Genomic DNA, 16,139 nt, shown 5'->3' on the forward strand with positions numbered 1-16,139 from the left:
TCTGGACATTCTTCCATGAAGATAGACACAAAGAAACTATTTCTTTCCCCTGCGATTTCTCTATTCTCTGCAATAAATTATCCTGAACGCGCACCAACTGTTCCAAATTTGACCTTGTTTTTAGTTTTTTTTTCATATATTGATAGACGCTTTTTAGCAGTCTTTATGTTTTTCTTTCATTTGCACGCTTTTTCTCTTTCTGATTTTCTTCTCAGTTTCTTGGTCATTCTTTGCTGGGTCCTACATTTCCCTGAATCCACTGGCTTACTGCAACACTTGGCATTTTTCGAAGCTGCCTCCTTTCATTTGATTGGAAGATGAAGGTGGAATTGAAAGTGATAGTCGGAGAGGAAGGAGGGTGGACCAGATTGATAGGGAGGAAGGTGGACACATACGAACGTTCAAAAGGGCGGTGGTGATTTGGAGGTTTGGAGTAGGATAAGGTGGGATTAGGGGAAATGGTGAAATCCACTATGATCCCCTGTGGTTGGAGGGTCCCAAGGCAGATGAAGAGGCTTTCTTCCTCCAGGCTTCCGCTGGCTTGGATTTGGCGATGGAGCAGGCCCAGGACCCTCATGTTCTTGGCAGAGTGGGAAGGGGAATTGATGTGCTCAGCCACAAGGTGATGGATTTGTTCAATGTGGTTGTCCCAGAGGTGTTCTCTGAAATGATCCACAAGTTGACCTCCTGCTTCGCCAATGTAGAGAAAACCACATTGGGTTTAATGGATGCAGTAGATGAGGCGTTCTGTCTCCCTTCGTCGCCTATCAATTTCAACCCCACCTTCATCTACCTATCGCAATCCCAGCTACCTCCCTCCTGCCGCACCCCCTTCCCATTTATCTCTCAGCGCCCTTGGCCCAGAAGATTCATTCCTGATGAAGGGCTTATGCCCGAAACATCGATTTATCTACTCTTAGTATGCTGCCTGACTGTCCTTTTCCAGCACCACACTCTTCGACTCTGATCTCCAGCATCTGTAGTCCCAACTTTCTCCTCACACCTTCAGGGCTTGCATGACTCAGATTTATAACGGTTACTTCAAATAAAACAAAAACTACCGTGTACTCAAACAGCATAAAAGAAAACCAATACATTGTGGTCACTGTTCCAAAAAGGTCCTTTCCAGCAAAATTTTCAATTAGCTCTTCTGATCACTCAACACCAATTCCTAAATAAACTGATCTTGAGCTCAGTGCTCGACATAATGTTAATGTAAACCATCTCACACACGGTCATCAAATCCATTTTTCCCAGCATTAGCATTCAATTGGGTTAACACAGTTTAGATATAATTTAAACAATACATTATTACTGAAGTACCCACAAATGTGTATATCTCATTTCCTGTTTTATAAAAAGTCCAGCATTCGTATTGCAGCTTTCACTTTAATTAATAACGCCCATCAGTGTTTGCTCCTCCTTGCTGTTTTTGCACTCCACCTTATTGGATTCTGTGGAATCTGAGCGACATGGGCTCTGGGGAGATTAATGACAGAGATCATCTCGCCACATCATTGATGATCTTCTCCAACTTTAATTTCTCCAGATCTCCCGTTATGCTGATGGAGTAGAGAAGGACAATGATCTTCCAACAATGCTCTGTATTCGCCCAGAGAGCTGAGACTGCTCTAACCTGGATGGGAACTTTACAGCAGACTGGTAAAGTGTTGCTGCTGCTATACAGGGCCTTAGTGAGATCACATCTGGAGTAGTGTATACAGATTTAATGTATTCAATGAAGAAAGGATGTTGTTATATTGGAAGCAGCTCAGAGATGGTTCCCTCAACTGATTCCTGCAATGAAGGTGCTAGCTTATAACGAAAGGATGATCAGGTTGACCCAGTAGCCATTGGAGTTTACAAAAATTAAAGATGATCTTTTTGGAACATAGCTGACAGAAGGAGTTAACAAGTGAAGTGAATTACACAGATAATGGAGGAATGTATTCCGTTCTCCAGCCTGTTATACAGGAACAACAGGAGGATATTCAAGGCCTTCGAACCTGTTACACCAAAACAGACCGAGGCTATTCAACCCAGATACTTTTACAGAAGGAGGCTAATCAGCCACTCGAGCCTTTAACAGTAGGCCATGATGCACCAGGATCCTGTTAAACAGCAAGAGCATCAGTCCATTCAGCCTCCACAAGTCTGTAACATAGGAACTGGAAGAGGTCACACAGTGACTGGAGATTGTTACACTGGGATAACAGGAGGCCATTCAGACCCACCGAGGCTATTGCAAGGGAATTGGACAAGGATAAAAACTATCTGAGACTTCTTTAATGAGAGAGGAAGAGGCAATTTAGACACGTGTCTGTTGTATGGTAACAAGAGAAGACCAATCAATCCCTCGGTCCCATCTCCGGGATCCATGAGGAGACCGTTCAGTATATCCACCTGTTATGGAGAAGTATGAGAAAACCCATCAGACCCTCAAAATGTTACACAGCAACAGGAAGATTCCTTAATCTCCCAATCCTCTAAAGCATGAACAGGAGGAGGCTATTCTGGCCTTGGAGATGGCAACATGGGAACACCAGAAAGACGTCAGCCCATCGAGTTTGTGCATCAGCAGGTTGATGCCTCCATTCAGCCACATATGGCTCTTACTCAGCAATTGGAGCAGATCTCTTAAAGCCTTGTGCCCATTAAACAGGAATTCAAAGAAAACGTAATGGTTTTCAAAAGGGAAGAGCTTGTAATAATGGTATGCATTACATAGTAAAGTGTAACAATAAACTATTGTAATTTAAGGCAATTTTTAAAGTTCATTGTTCAGGACATTTGCAAGCTCAAACCACAATTCGTCAGAGTCAACATGGTTTTACGAAGGCTAAACCATGTTTAAGTTGTTTGCTTGAATTATTTGAAGATGTCACAAACAAGGTGGTTCGTGGGAATCCTGGAAATGGAACGGATCTAGTCTTCCTGAAGGCATTGGATATGTCACTTCTCCAAAGAGTAACTGGCAAGATCAGATAACATGTGTTTAGGAGTAATTTATTAGCTTGGATGGAGGATTGGTTATCCAACAAAATATAGTCAGGTGGAAAAAATGTGTCATTTTCTTTTGTCAAATGCAGTTTGTGCCATTGATTTCAGTACTCATGCCTCAACCATTTGCAATCGATGGTATTACTGTACTCGGTTGACGGGAGAGAAAATACAATGCCACATTTTCAGATGACACTAACATCGGTGGGAAATTACTTCGGAATGATGATGCAAGAGATTTCAAAACATATGGATAGGTTGGGTGAATGGGCCAACATTTAGCAAGGAAAATTAAAGTGAATAAATATGGGGCTATTCAAGTTGGCCAGTATAATAGAAAGACAAATTATTATTTAAATGGAGAAAACGTTCAAAGTGCTTAGAGGGATCTTGGTGTCTGCTTGCAAATCACAGAAAACCTGCATGGGGGTACTGCAAGTAATGAGAAACGCAAGCATAATTTCAGTGTTTATTTATAAAAGGATAGAGATGAAAGGTAGGGAGTGTTGGTGTAGCTATGCAAGGCATTAGTGAGGCTGCAACTGGAGTACAGTTTGGGTGTCCTGCAGAATGAGGTATTTCCATTGGAGGCAATTCAGAAGAGCTTCATTAGATTGATTCCTTATTTAAAGTGTTTGTCTTATGAAGAGAAATTGAGCAGTTTAGGCCTATACTGTCGAGTTTATAAAAATAAAAGGAGAGCTCATTGAGGTCTGTAAAATGCTAAAAGTAATTGAAAGTGTAGATGTGGAGTGGATTTTCTTTCATGTGGCGCAAGCTACAACAAGAGACTAGAGTTTTCGGATGGAGAGATAGCAGGAAAGTGTAACAGAGGCCCCGTTGACATCAGCCTCATCGAGGGGTTGGATACCTCACAGATGCTCCTTGTTCTTATTCAACTCTTCGGCTGTGTTGCCCAGGAATGGTGGAGGACTGGGTGTCATACAGGAAGCAGACAATCAGGATAAATCATTTAGAGAGAACGTAGCCATGAGGGTCACACAGTGAACAGTGCTGGGTTCTCAACTATCTACAGTCTCTATTAATGATCAGGAGGATGGAATAGATATACAGATGCTGAGTTTGGTGATGTCCATAAGACCATAAGACATAGGGGTGGAAGTAAGGCCATTTGGCCCATCGAGTCCACTCCACCATTTAATCATGGCTGGTGGGCATTTCAACTCCACTTACCCGCATTCTCCCCGTAGCCCTTAATTCATTGCGACATCAAGAATTTGTCAATCTTTGTCTTGAAGGCATTTAGCGTCATGGCCTCTACTGCACTCCGCGGCAATGTATTCCACAGACCCACCACTCTCTGGCAGAAGAAATGTCTCCGCATTTCTGTTCTGACGCTCGCTAAGGCTGTGCCCACGGTTCCTAGTCTCCTCGCCTAACGGAAACAACTTCCTAGCGTCCATCCTTTCCAAGCCATGTATTATCTTGTAAGTTTCTATTAGATCTCCCCTTAACCTTCTAAACTCTAATGAATACAATCCCAGGATCCTCAGCCGTTCCTCGTATGTTCGACCTATTATTCCAGGGATCATGCTTGTAAATCTCCGCTGGACATGTTCCAGTGCCAGTATGTCCTTCCTGAGGTGTGCGGCCCAGAACAGGACACAGTACTCCAAATGGGGCCTAACCAGAGCTTTATAAAGTCTCAGTAGCAATACGCTGCTTTTATATTCCAACCCTTTTGAGATAAATGACAACATTGCATTCGCTTTCTTAATCACAGACTCAACCTGCATGTTTACCTTTAGAGAATCCTCGACTAGCACTCCCAGATCCCTTTGTACTTTGTCTTTATGAATTTTCTCACCATTGAGAAAGTAGTCCATGCTTGTATTCATTTTTCCAAAGTGCAAGACGTCGCATTTGCTCACATTGAATTCCATCAACCATTTCCTGGACCACTCTCCCAAACTGTCTAGATCCTTCTACAGTCTCCCCACCTCAGTACTACCTGCCTGTCAACCTAACTTCGTATCATCGGCAAACTTCGCTAGAATGCCCCCAGGCCCTTCATCCAGATCATTAATATATCATGCGAACAGCTGTGGCCCCAACACTGAACCCTGCGGGACACCGCTTGTCACCGGCTGCCATTCTGATAAAGATCGTTTTATCCCAACTCTCTGCCTTCTGTCAGACAGCCAATCCTCAATCCATGCCAGTAGCTCACCTCGAACACCATGGGTCCTCACCTTATCAAAGGCCTTTTGGAAGTCTAGATAGACCACATCCACTGGGTTTCCCTGGTCTAACCTACTTGTCAACTCTTAAAATAATTGTTATGTCGCTGTGATAAGCAAGAGAAAAAATTATCAAGAGAGGGTGGAGAGTCTGCAAATGATTCAGAAAGGTAAAGACACTAGATAATAGTTTGGCAGGTGGAATTTAACATGATATAACCTGTCATTCCATTTACAGGAATAATGGAAGGCAGTATGTTACTGAAATGGAGAGGGATTACATGCCTTAATGATACTGTGTACTGGGGGTTCACTCAAATTCGTTCAGACATGGGAGGTTTTGCTCCATCCCTGATCGTCTGCTTAAAGACACTCCAAGTGACCCCATTGCTTGAATACTTTGATGTGGTTGATTGGTGGTGGGGATGGTGTTTTGACACATGCATCAAGGGGATGGCCTTTCTCCAAGATATATTCATTTCGTTCTACGTGGAGACCCGATGACGATGGAAATGGCTGACTGCTTCTGAATGAAGAGGCTGTGACTGCTGCCAGAACAGTGGGTATTCAACAATATGATGTACTGTGATGGGTACACTGTAATATTAATAGAGAGAGAGAACTCCTTCAGTTCCTCCACCTCTCCCCATTGACATGGGTACTCTGCAGATGCCATGGACACCATCAGGAATCCTATTATACTGGATACACCTGGCAGCTTCCTGCTGAGGGAGAAACAATCTATTTACCTCATCCACCACATATATCCTCCATCACTGAATGGTGACATTGATGTTGAGATACTGGGAGATGATGGATATGTCACCTAGTCCTGCCTGGAAAGTTCTGGATCATAGAAGCTGAATGAAACAGGGACCCTAACAGCCTCTGGCTGCACCATCCTCACCCTGGTGTGAGGCTGCAGGTCGTGTTGAAGGAGGTGATACCGCTCTGTGACCAGCTCCTTGTTCAGTCAGAGTCCCCTCAAACTCTGCTCCTGGGTTAAGTGAAGCTTGGGACTCTGTTCGTGGAAAACCCAGGGTGGATACAGCAGATCCCTTTCCCCCCACACACTCACTGCATGGTTTCAGAGCTTCCCCTCTCTGCAGCCTCTGCTCCATTTGGAGTTCATGTTGCAGGCTCAGATGCTGTAACTACAGTCTCCATGCTCCATCCAGAGTTGGGTCACCAAATCCTCAGGTCTCCCTGAATGTCTGAGGCAGCTCACAGCACAACCTCCAGCAAACCATCCCCAGCCCCTCCACTAAATCTTCAATTACAGGAGTCAGTCAGAAACCCCTCGGTACAAGTGTTGTGGACCAGACCAGATCCCCCCAGAATGTTTTAACAAGGCCACTTTGACCCAAACCTTTTCTTATTTTGAATATAGATATGAAGTGTGCGTTCCAGATTTGTTGTGACTGGTCAAACCACTCGACATTGAGCAAAATATAATCTATTCAAATGCTTTAGTTAAAAATACAATCCAAGAAAGGAACATTTTGGGATAGCTTATATGTTGGAGCACTTACACAAACAATAGATACCGTACCTTCTTGGTTTACACCGCTTGGCACAAAGATATATTCACATTCAAATCCTTACAGCAGTTTTCCAATCCAGGAGGAAACAACATCAACAGAGATCTCAGGAAAAAGCAGCTAGGGATCATGTGTTGAAACTTCCAACCGTTTCGGGATCTCCAGCAACTTCTGAATGCTGCAGCTAAAAACAAAATGAGAAACCCTGGTCTGGGAGAGCTGGCCTCTGCCCTTCCATTGTTACCACCGTTTTAATGAAAACTAAATGCTTTCTCAGTTATTTACTTAAACTGTTTTCAGACAGCAGTTCTTCACCTCTGCCTTTAAAACCTCTCTTTAAAAAAACCCTCGAGAAAATAACCTTTTTACAGTGATAGTATCCTCACAACTCCACCTTTAATAAAATAATCCATCAATATACAATGGTGGATTCATTTTAGACCTCCTAATCTTCCACTGTTAGTAGACTGAAATGCATATCCATTACATTGAATCTGAGCATACGAATGTTCACAACTAGTTTCGATTTCAGGAATTTTACTCCTGCCACAGAATGCCTTTGTCTTTCTTCATCCAAGTCTCCACAACGTGTCAAAACGTAGCTTTTCTCGCTCTGTCAACTGTATAATTTCAAACTGAATGGCAGCAATAATAAGCTCAATCGAAACAGACTGGTATTTTTCTCCCTTAACTTCTCCAAAAACTTTCAGGGGCCACGAGCAGTGATCACGATTTGTCTCATGTATGTTATTCGCAATTTAAATGCTGAAATGTTGTAACGCCAACACCAAGCTCAAGGTCTCCTTCCCCATTGGGGAATCAATCTGTTGGTGTTTCCATTAGACATTCTGACCACACGTTACATAACAGAGCACTTCTCATCTCTCCAATACTCCCTCTGAATTACATAGCTCCTCATGTCTCAGCATAAAAGAGTTACATACTTCTGTACCTCTTAATGTTCTAATCGCTTTACCTGCTAATCCTGGCCTATGCCAGTAAACCTTACTTTCACGGTTATATGTTTTAAGAAGATCTCGCACATTCTTCTCAATCTCTCACAGAAACCAAATTTTGATTTCTGAACTCAATCAACATCATCAGCCATTTCAGCTTCTCATCTTGCCATTGTTTCTCTCTGCTCTTCCACACGAGTTGTCATGACTGCAGGAAGTGAATTGTTGAACTTCTCCAAAATAAGAATCTCTCTAAGAGTGTCATAGGTTTGCTCTGATTTAATACCCTTACCCACCTTTCAAAATGACTTTGTTTGATCCTTTTAAACACAATGTGCGTTTAACCAGGGACCCTTTTTTAGATTCCTGAAATGCTGTCTGTCGGCTTCTGGCCCAAGCTAATATGCACTTCAGATGGCTTTCTTCACCACCCCATACTGGCCAGATACCGTCTCCAATAGGGATGCAAATACCTATCAGCTTTGTTTGGATCAATTAAATCCACATGATCACTTTACACTGCATTAGCCACTTTCTCAAATTAAAATCAAAGGCTTCTCCATCCTTCTCATCAAATGTAGATAATGCCTGGATGTATTTAAACAGAACCCCATTAGGGAATTGGTTACAATAGGGTTGATCAACCTCACTATCCTCCTCATCCTGCCGACCGTCTACCTTCATCTCCACCTTCTTTTTCAACTTTCCTCTCAAACTGCCAACTGTTTAAGTTGAAACTCTCTGCTTTTCTTCTCTCCATCTTTCTCTCTTTCTTCTTCATTTCCTTGTCTTTTATTTCTTCTTTTCATCATAATTCAAACTGTTTCAATTCCTTCTCATGTTAAAAGTGCCTCATTTGAAATTGAATTCTCGCCATTCCCAAAGAGTCTGATGGCGTTTCCACAACACGCAATTGCTGAGATATAGCTGTAATTATCTCTCATTTTCTCACAGACAAACGCAACCCCAACTCCAGATCGTCTGTCAATTCCTGCAGCTTTGCCTTCATTACCTTTTGTAAAACCTCCAACTTCACTTCTTCCACACCTAGAGAACTCTTAGTGACTGAAAGAATCTTTATACACAAAACACTGTTTAAACCAACCGAATTCAACATCTGGAACAAAAGACGCTAACAGCTACCATACACGACCTTTGAACCCAATAGCCTCCGGTTGCATACTCTCCAGTGTCTGCATGAGCTTATTCTGGATTATCTGGTTTCCTCCCACAACCCAAAGATATGCATGTCAAGTGAATTGGCCATGCTAAATTGTTTGTAGTTTTCAGGGATGTGTGGGTTAGGAGCCTTTGTCGGGGTAAATGTGTAATAATAGGGTAAACGAATGGGTCTGGTTAGGTTACTTCTCGGAGGGTTGGTGTGGACTTGTTGGGTCGAATGGCTTGTTTGCACACTGTAGGGATTGTAATTCTAAACCCAATTTAGTGTTACCAGACAAGAGTTCCCAGTTTGCTATAGACCAACCAGACTGCCTCAAGCTATTTTAAGAGGGTAGCTTGGATGCCAAACTTCCTTATTTTAAAGGTAGACGTGAAGTGGGTGTTCCAGATGTGATGCTACTTGTCACACCACTCACCATTAGCAAAACACAACATACTCAAACACTCTAATGAAAATCCATACAAAATGAAGAAGAATTTAGATTAATTTAACTATTGGAAACCATGAATGAATAATGGATACAGTACCTTCTACTAATGAACTGTTCCAATACACCAACATCCCATAAACACACCCCTTGGCAAAATGGAACATTCAGACATACATTCTTGCATACAGTTCTCCAATTCAGGAGGAAACAGCATCAAGTCAGGTTTCAGAGAGACGAGCAGCTTGGGATAAGTGAGAGGCCGTTGTTACTACTATTTATGAAAAACCGTAAAAGCGTCATCAGTTATTTACTTGAGCCGTTTTCAGTAGGCAGTTTGGCCTTTAAGAGCTCTTATATGAAAAAAAGAGAAATTAATCTTTTTTTTAAAGTGACAGCATTGTCACACTTTAGATGGCTGGTCCTTTACTTAAGGGGCTTCCTTGATCGCAAGATCACCTGAGAGTGACAAATACAGGTACAGAGCAAGTTACAAGGATATATCTCATAACTTCTGAAACACGCCTGTCCATAGACCATCACATGGGACACACCGGGAAGTGAACAACAGCCTGACACACCCCATTTCACTGTTTTTGAGCTTCACAATGGCAGCACTCGATACACTAGGGAGCCAAAAACAAAAAGGGCAGGGAAAGATACAGAGGGACAGAGAGATTCAAATAAAGACAGAAAGAGACAGTTAATTAACTGAAAAGATGTTGTGGTAATATAGGGAAAAAGACAGGGCAGTAGGACTAACTGGAGAAGTGAGATCTTCGAGAGTAAAATTACAAGAACGAGAACATTGAAGAAAGGCATTGTCAGATCAGCTGAAATGGTTTGTTACATCAAATTCTGAATCTGCTTAACAGAAAAAACCATAAACAACATAAACTGGGAAAAGATGACAGCCCAGCATGGAGAGCTGTGCAGACCATGCCAGCGTGTTGCTCAGTAAACTGCACTTTCTGCCCAACATAGAGAGTATTGCAAACTTTACTATCATATGCTATCTGTACTCGCATCAGATTGCTATAATGTTTACAATGAGAAGATTTGCTGTGTGTGTGTTCATCAGAGACTGAGAGAGAGTCCGTGTGTGTGCGCGATTGGCGTGGTTGAATGCGAAACTCATTATTTGAGAAGGAACACACATGGAGGAAACTATTTTAAATACGAACAACTCTCTGTTAATCGACAGAGAGAATGAGGGAAGTTTCATGGACAAATGAGGTAAAGTGTTTGAGAATGTTAAAATAAAGACATTGCCAGACACAATAGCAATATACATCGGCGTACACATGAATGAGTTTGGTGTGTGGTCGAATCAGATGTGTTTCGGCAGGTTTGAAACTGGGAGTGTCAGCAGCAGATTTTTGGCTTCATTAAGCCTGTACTTCATAGCTCAAGGTTCAAACAGCAGATGGAATAAACCAGTGAGATATATTCTGGGGTGGTGAGCCTTTCAAGTTTGAAATGGTCAGGGTATGGTGTCATGAATCAGCTCATGGTCAAAGGGATCTCCCACAGTTGTGACTGGTCTGCTTCAGTCGCAGATATTGGCCAGGGATGGGATGGAAACAGTGGAAGGAAGTGGAGTTTGTAACCAGAACAGTAGAGAGTGACCTCCCTGCTCTTAATATTTAAATAACAAAGGCAATGATACAGTAAATTGCAGTCCTCCGCTGGACCTGAGTAGGTCAACACAGGGAGTAACAATGCCAGCTCAGAGAGGGAGACAGTCATTGAACACATTCATTGATGTAGTTCGTAGTGGTCTGTAGATTGAATATATGGAATGAGAGTTTCAACAGAAAAATAATAGTGACAAGAAGTGTAGACTATATAAAAGAACAGTACTACAATCATAACCGGTTTATAGAACAAAAAAATCTGAACAGTGACACTAACCAGGAGCACCAACGATAGCCAGGAAAGGATAATAAAAATATTGAATAATGAAAAGAGCGTAATAGATCCACAAGGATAATGGCCACCAATTAAATGCAGAAAGACGCCAAACATAATAGGATAAACTCCTTTCTATTGTTGGAACATACCAGTCGAATGTTCCCAGATTCTGATACATGTTGGGAACATTCCAGTCTAATGTTCTCAGATTCTGATCTCTCCTCCCCCTCTCTCTGGATCTGCTGATCCCTGTCAGTGCTGTCGGTGATGCTCCCGCTCATGTTATGGGATAACACATTGAACGGAGCCCATTTATCATTAAAAGATGGAAACCCTCCACTGAGATAATTAGAATCCATGGAGACTGGCATTAAGCACAGTCACTGAACAAACACTGGGAAAATTAGCAAAGGCTACAACGGAAGAATGGGCACAATCAACAGACAAGAGTGTTCCCTTCCAGTTGGGGAACACTTCAGTGGTCCCGGACATTCAACCTCGGACCTTCTGGTGACCATCCTTCAAGGAGGACTTCAGGACAGGTAGCAGCGAAAAGTGGCCGAGCAGAGGCTGATTACAAATTTCGGTACCCATTAGGAGGGCCTCAACTGTGGCCTTGGGTTCATGTCACATTGCAGGTGACCACCATTGCACTATACACACACACACGCGCACGCGCACACACACACACATACACAGGCACTCCTATACACACACATACATACGGACACATATGTACACAGACACGCACAAAGACACACACACACACACTCTCACAGGCATCCGCTTAGAGACTTAGACCACTAGACACTCATGGATAAACATATATACTCTCTCTCACTGATACTCAAACCCCCACCCCAGACACACACACACACTCCCACACTCACACATGCACCCCCTCACAGTCTTAAGACACTCTACATCACTACACGCACATATACACTTCCTCTCACACTCACAACCCACAACCAAGACAAACACACACACACACACACAAACAGAGAAAGACCCACACGCACGCATATATTTTGTGGGGTGAATTTGTACTTGCAGAGTTACATTGTACTTTCCTCAAAAAACTGCATGCATTCATGTAAAACTCTGTTATCTCACTTTTCAGATTAGAATCAATCTAACATTATGGTATAGACAAAGAACACAGGGGCTAACACCTTCAAAATATTGTCTAACTAACACTCGTTGTTTCTGCTAACCTGAGAATGCAACTTTAAAAGAAAAAGGTTTTGTGATTTACACATGAAAGAAGTGAAACTATCATAGTATTCGAACAGATGAAAGACTCAACAGACAATCAAGGTATTTTTCAATGTATAATTTCAGTTACATCACACTGTAAATTTTTGCCATAAATTCTGTGCCTTAGAAGTGTGTCCTCCACTATCACCTGATGAAGGAGCGGCGCTCTGAAAGCTACTGTACTTCCAATTAAACCTGTCGGACGAAAACCTGGTGTTGTGTGATTTTTAACTTTGTAAACCCCAGGCCAAAACCGGCATCTCCAAATCATGACTAAACAAACAGGCTCAGTTAACCAGTTCCACACATCACTTTTCATATCACTATAAAAGGGAACATTTACCGGGTTTGGATGGAATGGATAAGCGTTGTTGAGGGATAGACGGAAAATCTTTAAATCTTTTGAATCTTTTTTAAAAACTTGTATATGAGAGTATTAAAAGGCACTGCAGGGTTCTCACTGTGTTCCACTCTGTTTATGAAAGGAGGCAGTTATAAAATAACATATCGGTTGCATAAGAAAAAGTCGGGTGGGCAAGATTCTAGATACCTTAACCCAAAGTATTCTACTTATTGACCAGTGTGAGGCTCCTCCTGGTTTTAAGTGCCCTGTTATCAAATTCTTTCAAAACCTTGGGACAGAGTATTGAGATTGATGCTCAGCAACAGGCCAAAGCAATTCTGTCTCTATGGGCCTCTTACAGAGGGATAAGAGAAGGCCATTCAGCCCATATTAGCCTGTTGCTACTTGAAAAGGTGGAAATCTAGAATATTGGCACATTTGCCAACAGAATCATTCAAAACAAAGAGATGTGTCACTGCTGCTCTGTGAAGTGTTACTGAGAGGACACCTGGAGTACATTGTGTTGTCTGTGTTTCTGTAACTGAGAAGGGATGGACCTCCATCAGATACAGTTTACTGGCTGCTCGTAATCCACGGGTTGCTGTGTCATTTAATATCTCGGGTCTACATAAGGACAGGAGGAGGCCATTCATGCTTTCCAGTCTATTACAAAAGGTCACGAGGAGCCTATTCTCGAGTCTGTGACAGAGGGGCAGGAAGTGTTTCTTTAACTTTTTGTTACGCATAAATATTAGTTTTAAATTAGTTTTGGAATAGTAAAGACCTGATGAAAGCATTAAGGTTCTAACTTTGAATAAGACCAACTTTCAAAGTGTTAGGCGAGCCCTGTAAAAGGCTGATTGGAATACCCTATTCACAGTAAAGGGATGGTTGGAAAATGCAAGGCCATCAAAACCTGGTTTCAGAGTGTCCAGAGCCAACGTGTTCCCATGAGTGAGACGGGCAAGGCTGGTGGGTGCAGGGAGTGCTGGATGGTTAGATATATTGATGCTCTGGTCAAGGTAAGGAAGGAGGCATATGTCAGGTAAACAGAGCTGAGATCAAGTGAATCCCGAGAGGTGTATAAGGGCAGCAAGTGTATAGTCAACGGGGAATTCGGGCCAGAAAAATGTGGACAAGTGATGGCTTTAGAAATACGGTTAACGAGGCATTGAAGAAATTATACAAATCCTTTAATGTCAAAAGATTAACTTGGGAGAGAATAGGGCACCTTAAAGATCAGTAAGGCCACCGATGTGTGGAACCATAGGAGATTGGAGGGATACAAAACATGTATTTCTCCCCAGTATTTAGTGTGGACGAGTTTACATGAACGACAGAATGAAGAAATATATAGTGATATCTTGAAAGTGTCTATATTACAAGGAGATGTCAGACATTTTAAAACATATAAAGTTGAACAAATCCTGGGACCTGAGCAGTTATATCCCAGATGTTTGTGGGAAGCTAAGAAAGAGATTGCTCAGCATCTTGCTGATATATTTTTAACATTGATTTCCACAGGTGAGGTGTCAAAAGACTGGAGGACTGCTAACATAGTGTCATTATTTAAGAAAGTAAGGAAAAAACAGGTAACCATAGAACGGTGAGCCTGAGGGTAATGGTGACTAAATTGTTGGAGGGGATTTCGAGGAAAAACATCGATATGCATTTGGAAAGACAAGGACTGAAGAGGGCTTTGTACTTTGGAGATCACATCTCACAAACTGGGTGGAATTTTTTGAGGAAGTGATGAAGATGATTAATGACGGCAGGACAGTGGATATTGTCTTTATGGAACTCAGTAAGAAAGCCAAAATGTTCGACATGGTAGACTGGGTAGCAAGGTTAGACTGCCAGGAATCCAGGGAGAGCTCGTCATTTAGATGCAAAATTTTCTTGGATATTGGAAACAGGGCGTGAGAGTGGACATTTGTTCATTAATCTTGGAGACCTATGACGAGTGACGTGCTGCAAAGATCAATAGTGGGTCCACTGCCTTTTGTCACTGATACAAATCATTTACATTTGAGTATATGAAGTATTGTCAGTAAGTTTGTAAATAATAACAAATTTGGTGGTGTCGTCGGCAGTGAAAAATTAACTCTCAGACTATAATGGGACGTTGCTTAGGTGAGCCGAGGAGTGGCAGATGGAGTTTATTTTATTTAAGTATGAGGTATTGCATTTTGGCAAGACAAATCAAGGCAAGATATATAGGTAGGGTCCTGTCGAAAGCTGCCAATCAAAGAAAACTCCATAGAAATTATTGAATCCCGATAGTGAGGAAACAGCCGATTCGGCCCATCGAGGCCACACTGAACCTCTAAACAGTATCCCACTGGACAAACCCCTCCCCTATCACTCTGAGCCTGCATTTCCCATGGCTAATCCACCTCGCCTACACATCCCTGGGTACTTTACGCAATTTAGCATGGCCAATCTACCCTTATCTGTATATTTGTGTACTGTCGGAGGAAAACATAACATCCGGAGGAGACTCATGCAGACACGGGGAGAATGTGCAAACTCCACACAGGCAGTCATTCAAGGATGGAGTTAAACCCAGATCGCTGCGCTCTGAAGCAGCAATGCTAGCCACTGAGCTACTGTGTCACCTTGTGGTGCAGGTTCTCTGTTCCTTAAAAGTGCCGTCACAGGTAGACAGTGTAGTGAAGAAGGCACTTGGTGATCTTCCCTTTATTGGACCGTGCTTTGAGTCTAAACATTTTCACGACGTGTTGCATCTGTACCGGACATTGGTTTGGCCACTTTTGTAATATTGCCCTTAATTCTGGTCTCCCTGCTGTCAGTAAGATGTTGTCAAACTTGAAAGGGTACATAAGAGATTTAAAATAATGTTACAGGTGTTGGAGGGTTAGAGTTATAGGGAGTGTTTGAATAGGCTGGGACTACTTTCAAGTGTTGAGGCTGAGGGGTGACCTTAAAGAGGTTTATAAAATCATGAGGGGCAAAGATAATGCAAACAATCAACGTCTTTTACCCAGGATAGGCGACTCCAAAATTAGAAGACAAAGATTTAAGGTGAGAGTGGAAAGATTTAAAAAGGAACATGAGGGACAACATTTTCACATAGAGACTGCTGTGTATATGGATTGAAAGCAGTGGTGGAGGCAGGCACAGTTACACCATTTAAAATGCAGTTAGATGGATACATGCATGGGAAGTGTTTAGAGCGAGATGGGCCAAATGCTGGCAAGGGGGACGAGATTTATTTCGGATATTTGGTCGATGTGGGCGATCAGACTGAAAGGTATTTTTCCGTGCTGCGCATTTCTGAGACTCTATTGCCT

This window comes from Chiloscyllium punctatum, chromosome 47 (assembly GCF_047496795.1).
Source record: "Chiloscyllium punctatum isolate Juve2018m chromosome 47, sChiPun1.3, whole genome shotgun sequence".
Classification (NCBI taxonomy): Eukaryota; Metazoa; Chordata; class Chondrichthyes; order Orectolobiformes; family Hemiscylliidae; genus Chiloscyllium; species Chiloscyllium punctatum.